The sequence below is a fragment of the Linepithema humile genome, chromosome 3 (assembly GCF_040581485.1).
Source record: "Linepithema humile isolate Giens D197 chromosome 3, Lhum_UNIL_v1.0, whole genome shotgun sequence".
NCBI classification, from domain to species: Eukaryota; Metazoa; Arthropoda; class Insecta; order Hymenoptera; family Formicidae; genus Linepithema; species Linepithema humile.
In genome coordinates, this window is record NC_090130.1 from 29,043,608 (window position 1) to 29,053,556 (window position 9,949).

Consider the following 9,949-nt stretch of genomic DNA (forward strand, 5'->3'; position numbering starts at 1 on the left):
ACGATCACCGCCCGTGTCGCTTTTCTACATAGAGCACACGCGAGGACTGTAGAATTTAGTCCGTAGAGTTATTGAATGGACTATGAACTCACACATTTCCGCGCGCAAGCGCCAAAAAATCCACCTAACCTGTCAAACTAGAATTTTTGGAGAAATATTTTTTTATAACTCAGTAAGAAGCCCGAAAGTTTATTTGTTAGAAATCTACCTATTTGATTTTATTAAATTTGTCTGAACAAAATTGTACATTTGCTATGGTTGATTACCTTTTCCTGCGCTAAGAATCGCTCCCAAGTAAAATGTTTTCTGATAAAATGTTCATCCTATATTTCCACATTTCTGCAGCATTTCCCGTCAAAAATTTATGGCAGTAAAAGACCAATTGTAAGAATTGACAACTCTAGGCACTTACCTTCTATTTCGCGCGTCAGCGGGAGCGATTGCGCGAGTTTTCGATCGTTTGACTCCATATTGGGAAACGGCTGAATTCCGGCAGTAAAAGTCACGCGGAGATACAACCGCATTACGTTGTCGAACGCGACGGAAATAAGCAGACTACTATTGCGGAATATCGCAGCGACGATGCAACAAGTTTATCACTGCGTAATGCAATCTTACATGATATCTTCCCGATTACAGCATGAATAATTGTAGTTGCGTACTTTCGTATGTATGCAATTCTGACGCAGACACAGTTATTGCAAAAATGTTTTGAATTCTTTGCGATATATCGAAAGGTTGTATCCTTTATATTGTTATCCTCGTTATTTTTATATTGTGACCTGATCGAACTAGTCAAATAGAAATATCCACGCGGTGTATTGCGCAACATGCAATATTGCAAGAGACTGTCGCCCATTATATTGTTCCGCCTCGAAAACTGCCAGTACGCGAGATGCAGACATCAATCTATTGATATTTTAGCCGAGCTAAACGGGATAATAAAATCCATCAGAGACGAGATAAAACAGCGGGAGAAACGTTTGGACAAATTATATGACTTTTGGAAAAAATTTTACCTAAAACGTTGAAAGATTTCCTTTCTAGCGTACATTTTTAACATATATTGTTGAATTAAACGAATCAAAGAAGAGGAAGGTTAAAATCTAGGAAATGGCGTTTATTATCACACACAAGAGAGAGGCAGTATAAGGTGGCGTACACACGCGCAACGCGTGGGCGTGTGCCACGCGACCGGACAGGTTTCTTCGTCTACTCCTCTCAGAACCCCTCGTCACACTTCCACGCACAGCGATGCCTCCGCTGATGGCATCGATGAGCGTCGTATTCATTTATATACAGGGTGTCCCGGGAGAAATCAGCGGATACTCCCGAAAAAGAAAGTGATATCCGATTCGAAACGCTTACAAGTTATAAATTCTTTTGTAAAATTATCTTACATTACAGCAATACATATTTATGCAGTATAATTAAATAATAATATTTCACATGGTGATGCTAATAGGATAAGTTTTACTCGGAAAAGTAAAATAGAGAATTAGATACTATTATATATCTGCCTCGGCGCGCGTGCGCGTAACATGTTGTACAAACATGTCGTACTTCTACACACTTGACTGTCGTACATTCAGCGTAGATAAACAATCGTGGACAATAATCTCAATCAAATTTCGAGACAAATTTATGGACGCCAAAGTTCCGAAACGATTAGTACTTTGACATGAGCACCGTGTGTAAAAAAAAAACGAATTACAACCGTCCAGTAAAAGCTTTATGGTTACACGATTTGTGGTATACGCCCGTCCGGAGAGATACAGTCGCATAAACCACGCGTTTGTGATGATCGTAAATGAGTCATCTAACGTCCCACGGTCGCTTATACTCAAAAATTTATGGCTATTTATGAGTCAAACGCATATCAGAATAGTTCACAACGCGATAGCATACAGGGTATCGTAGACCTACCGCAGATAGTAAGGACAAAATTAAAACATAGTAACTATTGGGGCGATTTATACATGATGTGTCGCGCCATAGTCGACAAGAAAAGTAAAAATAGAAATAGACATTAGCATGTCATGAAGTATTTGAGAAAGGACGTTCTAATTAAAAAATAAAATTGACTACAGTTTTCACTAAGGCATCCCCTCCGCGTTACACATGAAGCCGCGGATCGAAAATTTTTACTATGTTTTACATGTGAAAAACATAGTAAAAATTTTTATAATTTCTTCATAGTCCGCGGCTACTACCGTACATAGTAATTTTTGATATAAAATTTTCTCCGTGCACTTATAAATATCGTCGCATTTCGGGCGCAACGCGTTGTTATGTCCAAGTCAGCTATCAGCGCATATTACGCTTTGAAGTTCCGCTTATTAGTGAGCACGGAAAAACAATATATAAAACGAAAAGTGAATAAATAATATAGTGATATAATAGTGAATACGAAACAGTGAGTAAATTTTGATCGTACTCTTGGTCCGACTTGGCAAGTATACGAATCTCCGTACGCATCTTTCAAACCACAGAGATGCAACATAATATATTAATCAAGGGCATCAAAAAGAGCAGAAGAAGCAAATTCACAAACTACATATAACGTAAATATTATTTTTTTATACACAAATAACGTTAAGAAAAAATGTTTAATTTTTATATTTTTCGGAATGGTTCAATTCAATCCATATAACGTAATAATATTGCTATACGTTAGTTTTGCTACTCTTAATTTATCTACAAGTCCAATAACATCGGAAGAACAAGAAATGACACGCAAAATAGAATTGATGCTGCAAGAAATGCGTGATGAGAGACATGAAATGGAAGAAAAACCATCATTTTCCATCTTTGAATCAGACGCTATATTCCAGACCCGTCAACTTCCTTGCTGCGACTCTTGAGGGCTTCACAAACACTTTTCTTAATGGTGACTTTGTGGAAAAATAACTGAATGTTTGTTAATGACTGAAGATTACATTATGTAAAAACCATTGTAGGAATTAAATTTTCTGAGAAAAAGAATTGGAGGCATACGTTCATCTGTGGTACATATAAGTTTTGGATTTGTTTTATTATATGTATTATATATTCCTCGTTTTTCAGCCCTTCATTTCGTAGTTCGACTTGTTCCGCTTCTCGAATATCATTATCATTTTGATAATTCAAAGATTTTTTTTCTTCCATTTTTTATCTCTCATCGCGCATTTCTTGCAGCATCAATTCTATTTTACGTGTCACTTCTCGATCTTTCGATGTTATTCGATTTGTAAGTAAATTAAGAGCAGCAAAACTAACGCATAGCAACACTATTATGTTATATGGATTGAATTGAACCATTCTGAAAAATATAAAAATTACACATTTCTTCTTAACGTTATTTGTGTACAAAAAAATAATATTTACTTTATAGTTTGTGAATTTGCTTCTTCTGCTCTTTTTGATGCTTTTAATTAATATATTATGTTGCGGTTCTGTGGTTTGAAAAATGCGTACGGAGATTCGTATATTTGCCAAGTCGGACCAAGAGTATGATCAAAATTTACTCACTGTTTCGTATTCACTATATCACTATATCATTTATTCACTTTTTGTTTTATATATTGTTTTCCCGTGGCTACTAATAAGTGGAGTTTAAAAGCGTAAAAGTGCTGATAGCTGACTTGGACATAACAACGCGTTGCGCCCGAAATGCGGCGATTATTTATAAGAGTGTAACGCGGAGGGGATGCCTTAGCAAAAACTGTAGCCAATTTTATTTTTTAATTAGAACGTCCTTTCTCAAATACTTCATGACATGCTAATGTCTATTTCTATTTTTACTTTTCTTGTCGACTATTGCGCGACACAAGTGCGGCATAAACAATGCGTCATGCTGCGTGACTTATATAGTGCGATATTTACGGTTAATTTTTCAAAAATGCGATTTTAAAACATAATAAAATTATATATGATTGAATTCAACGTAAAAAATCCTTCAATTTTTGTCGTTACAAAAATTTTGAAATTTGTAAATAATAACAAGAAAAGGGGGTAAATTAAAAAATATTTAATTTTTTTTAAATCCAACTATGCGGTTATAAAATCCATAAAATACCATAAAACTTTTATTAGAAACATTTTTTTATATCTCTGAAAGTTTTGACGATATTCTCTCGAAACCAAATATACCGCTTCAGCTTGTAAAGGTTGTTTCAACCCCTAAACGTGCGAGAAAGCATACAAAAAAAAAGTGTTTTTTTTATTTGAGCTGTTCTACAACATATTCAAAGCTCGTCGAATTCGGAGGGAGACATTTTCGTCACTTTCCTTGTGAGTGGTATTATTTGTGTTTCTATGCCACGGCCGTTGATCGCAAACATTTGTTATACTTACAATTAGCGAAATAGTCGTTTTTCTTCAGAATAAACTATGATTCTCGGGATGGGCGAAAAGTGGTAAAATGGCAGTGAAGATTTCTTTCAAAAAACAAAAACAAGAAAAATATCGAATCATGAACTATATTATACGATCGCGTCTCTTCAGATAGACTCGACTTTATAGAGATTTCGTCACAGGTAGATTGTGAGCACTGACAAGATACCGCGCAGAATTTATTCGGCAATGCCTAATTAATTAAGTACAATTACTCGCGGCCGGTCGTGATTTTAATGTCACTGTAAACCCGAACGCGCCTGATTGCTTCTGCGTGCAACAAGTGCGAACGTGGAGCGGTAGTTCATGATGTACGAGCGCAAAACACGGTAACACGATAATAAATGAAGAAAAACTGTCTGTGCAATTAGATTACGCGAAAGACTGCAAATACCATTTATTTATACACTTTATATACAACAAATTGTGTGTAATTTGTTATGTAAAGTGTGTAATTTGTTGTGTATAAAGTGCATAATAAATGTAATAAATATCTTATTTATATTTTTCCGAATATAAATAATGTATTATTAAAAAAAATGCTATTTAACAATGACTGAACAATATATCAGTCTCAATTTGCAGAAACTTCCATTAGATTATAACAAAAGTGCATTAAAAAATTTTGTCCAGTGCGACTGACAGAGTTCGCAAATGAGAAATACAAACAAAGCGAGGAAAAATTTTGCATATGGCCACTGAAAGTTTACGTACATATATGCTATTTCAATTCTTTCAAAATATGAAGTCTCTTTACTTTTAAAAGAGAAATGTGAATTTTTCACGCATTATTTTCATTGGAATAATTTTTTGTGAAATCTTCAAGTGACGTGCTTCTGATCCTAATATTTATTTAAGCTTTTTTTAATTTGGTATTAACAATTATAAATGATGTAGATAATATAGAATATTAAGAAAACAATACTAAATTTCTAAAACTAGAAACTTGTTTATCACATGACTCTAAAACTAATTTACAAAACTGTATACATCTCAAATGGAAAAAAAGTATATCTATAATTAGATATGTCAGAAATGAAAGAATTAATTTGTTGGTGCGATTCGCGCAAATTACTTTTTTACGATGCAAATTTTGAGTAACGATTTGGCGAATTTTTTTAGATGATTATAAGCTCATTTGCATAAAGACGACTGTCTCTTCTTTTCTCTTTCCACTGCTTATTGGCTTCGCGATACTTGCTTCAACCTGCTCGAAATACCTTACCGCTTTCGCACGCAAATATTTGCCAATATATCTTTAAACATTCGAAAACGAAGCGAAAAAGGAACACTCTCGCGAAATTTGGTATCTTCTCAAATTTGTCCTCAACAAATATTCATTTATTGATATTCCAGGAGCGCTTTTATTCTCCCCACGTTTCTTCGCATTTCATCGATGACTTTTACGACTCTTTTGCATCGAATTCTTACGAGTTTTATATCGCCTATCTGTATGTCGCTATCTTGCCAAATAATTCTTCACGGAAGACAAGGAAATATACATAAAATATAAGTAAAAAACAAAATATAACAATAGATACCCTGCATAAATTTCACATTTTTCTGTATCCTTAAATCAATTAAGCTAAATGATTGTTTTTAATTATTTAAAAAGACTTTTAAAAATTGTTATGAAGATCAAAACACCAATGTGTTCAATCGATAAGACAATTTTCAGAACAGGCAACATAATATTAATGCTTACGGATTAATGAAGCGCGCGATGACTACTTCTGGCTCGTCGTTTGGCTTGGATCTCATTGCAACAAAAAGGGACTCTCCTATTTTTTACATCGAGTAAAACCCGTTTTGCGCGAATAAATGAATGTTTTACAGGGCGACGAAAAAAGAACGAGACGACGCGACGCGACGCAACGTGCGGAGTCCCCCGTTATCACTGCGCTCGATGCTGATTTATTATACGAACCCGTCAAACATCTCTATCAGCTCATTCGCGGCGAATTAACCGCCTGTCCGTCCGCGGTCGAATCGAAAACCTGCAAGTCCGAGAACGCAACGCGATCGAACGTTAATGCAGAGTGACAGGTGTGCTGAGTGCGGCGTTCGACGCAACCCATCCCTCGTGGAATCTCTCACATACTAAAGTGCCGCGCGTTTGAATAAGTCTTTCGATATTTTATTCTCGTCGATAAACAAGAGAACACACTGATTGATAATGATGCGACACTTTGACGCGTCACGCCGAGACCGAAACTCGCGTGAAATGCGAAATTTACCGCGCCTGTCGTTTTATATTACGTTTAATTATCACGTTCTCAATGGAATAAATTGCGATTGTAATCAAAAATTTTCCTAGTTTAGTTAAATTACGAAAATTTATTCAACATTATACAACAGTATTCAAATTATTAAGAATGTAATAATATAACGTTGATTAATATTATTAATATTAAAATACTCTACACATACATGCAAAAATATTAAAATGCTCTACACTTTTACAATACAGCATATAAAAATGGCTGGTAACACAAGAATAAGAGATTAAATGGTAAGCTTAGTAATATCTCAGACAACACGCATGTTTTAAAGCATCTGAAAGACATCCTTTTTTCAGCCGTCTTTTAGATGTCTTTAAGACATGCGTGTTGTCTGAATATGTAATTCAAGTATGACAATTTTTGTTCTGATTGGTTGATCAAAAACTAATTCGCAAGTTGATAAAGAACTCAAACAAGTTCTCTTGAGCATTGATCAGAAAGAATCTAACCTAACCTCATGCATGTTTCTCTTTTTTGACTAATCCGCCGCGGTACGAGGTGCGAATTCTTATATCTGGGCGTGGCAAATTGCCGCACGCGAGTCTCTAATGATACGAGCAAAGCTTCAAGAATGACCAAGAAGAAGAGAATAAGAAATGAAAATGGTGAGAAAAAAATAAAGACCGGCAGGCAGAGCAAACAGTGAGATATGGAACTGTAGAATTTACTCTTCGATGAAACCGATACGAAAAAAAACCGGTTCATAACAGGCTATGAGTAAAGGCGAAGACAAGACAAATTGGGAGAATGTTTAGAATGAGATAGACAAAAAGGTGAACTGATTTTGAAGGCGTGTACTTGAGAATGTTTGACCAATAGCGAAGCATATCATAAAAAGTAGCGCGATATCTATTAGGTTAAGTTTAGAAAAGAGAATAATTAGATTTGTTTTACAAAAATTGCTCATTTAAATGTATCAAAAAATTATTCTTTTCATGGAAAATAGTAATCCCAATTTTGCACGCGTGTATAAAATTAATATGAAAACGTTTGTACCATATTGTTGATATTTTAATCTTTATTTTAATCTATCAAAGTACTTATTAAATGATTTTGGCAAGAGTCATCTTCCTTTTTGCCGAGAGAGGAACCTCATTTAGATAAAGACTTGGTTTATTTGACTTTTACTCCACTCCTCTCACGCCTGATGGCGTGTGTCTTTATTGAAAAAGCTTATTAGTACCGTGAGATATGTATCGAGATACGCGCAGGATACGCTTCTCTCAAGTAGAATCAAGAAGCTGACTGGATGGCGCCCGATCGATGGATTCCTCCGTCTCCTCCCATGGGGAAGTGAAGCCACCGATCCTTGAAGAGTTAACCCGAAGGCGGCTTTCGTTCCGGATCGACTGGTTCTGTTCCTCTCCCGATCAGCCGCATTAATCATATTGCGAACGACGTCGTGCCCTTCTTTATTTACTCGCTTTCTTTCTCCCTCTTTCTCTCACAGTCTCACCTTCTCGGTCCAGATGCCTTCTTCGCAGCGATATCGTGCTGTTCCGAGTTGTTCGATATTCGTCGCACGAGCACCATTTACCCGCTCCAACGCGCCAACAAAGTCACGCTTATCTTTTGCATGTACGGCGTAAAGCGATAAACAACGTGCATACGACGGAGCTTTGACATCCAGTAATTACACTAATTACGCAAATAAGTAGATACAGGGATTTTGAGTATTGGTATTTCGAAGTACAGAAGTGTGTGAAGAACTTTATACGTCATTAATTTGAAAGAAAAACATTTAAAAACCGGAATGAAGATAATATTTCTTTTAGAGATCATATATTTCGTTAATTTTCCGCTAAATATTGTAAAACACAAAATGTGATTTTTTAGAAATCTTGTCAATAATTATATCTACATATATTAAAATATCTGCAAGATATAAAAGACTAAAGAATCACAATAATTACATCTTGCCTACGTTCGAAGAGCAAACATGTCGCAGAATTCCAATGCCACTCTATAAATTTTGCAATTTGCGGCGCTAAGAGGGCAATTGTGGTAATCTTACTCCGAGATGAGGAGAAATCGGGGAATGGTTACTCTCTCGCGCTAATAAGAAGAGTGGGCGTCATATTTATTGACCATCGTGCAGGAAACCTACCCATCTTTAAGTGCGTGGATTACAGGCTATTCGTACTAAAAGGACGAAAATCAAAGGCGTAAAGCATGCAACTCGCTCCAATCTATTTAATGCGAAGAAGGAATGTAACGATCGGAAGGCGATCCCAGAAGCGACTGCAAAATTAATTTTTTAGAAATACGTCGCACCTTAAGATACTTCAGGAATGGCGGTGAAGTATCGAACGAGATCCTTTAAGGAACGCCAGCAAAAATTGAGAAAGAAAAAAAATTCGAGGAAGGCTACAGCCTGAAGCTACCTCGACTCGAGATGTCGAAGAAGAAGCTATCTTGAGAAGTACCGAAAATAATATAGATAAATTGATGGAAGTGAAATTGCCAAGGAAAAACAAAAGAAAAAAGATGAATGCATTCGAAGTACCGTCGCTTTTGATGGCTGTTTATCGCTGTGGCGACTGTATCGCTGCTCATTCTGCTGAAAACATATTCTCTTCTACAATAAACATCACATCCTTTACCTAAGATTGCGTTTTGTTGTTGCCGCACGAAGGAAAGAAAAATAATCGTCACAATCGACAAGTATCACTATTTTCTAGGTTGCAGCGTTTCCCGAACCTGCTTGTACATACTATTTTCTAAAAAGTCTCTAAAATCTTTAAATAAAAATTAATTCTTGAAATAAAAATTGAATATAATGCAAATCGTACCTTTAAGTCATTAATATTCTAATCAAATAAAAATTTGTAGATATATTTACAAAAAAAAAGATTAATTTACCACAAGACTTGATAGCTTAAAGAGAAAACATGATACTAAATTACTTTAAAAATTATTTTACGCTTGAAAAAATACATAATATTAGTATAATGTAATATATTGTAATATATCTATTCTCTTTCATATTAAAAGTTTTTTCTCTCTCTCTCTTCCTTTGATTTTATAAAATTTTGTAGAACAGAAAAACTGTCCATCTAGAACAAAATTTACATGTAAAAGTGATGCGTATGATAAGAACATGAGATTGCTATATGGATTTAAAGAACATTGCATAGCTTATTATTTTTTTCATAAGAGTCATCAGGAGAAAATATTACAATAAGACGAGAAAATGCATACGTGAAATTTTTCATTATTACACACATAAGAGCGATACATCCATTAATAGATGAACATTTTTCACGTTTATTTGCATTCATATCCCGCGTAAA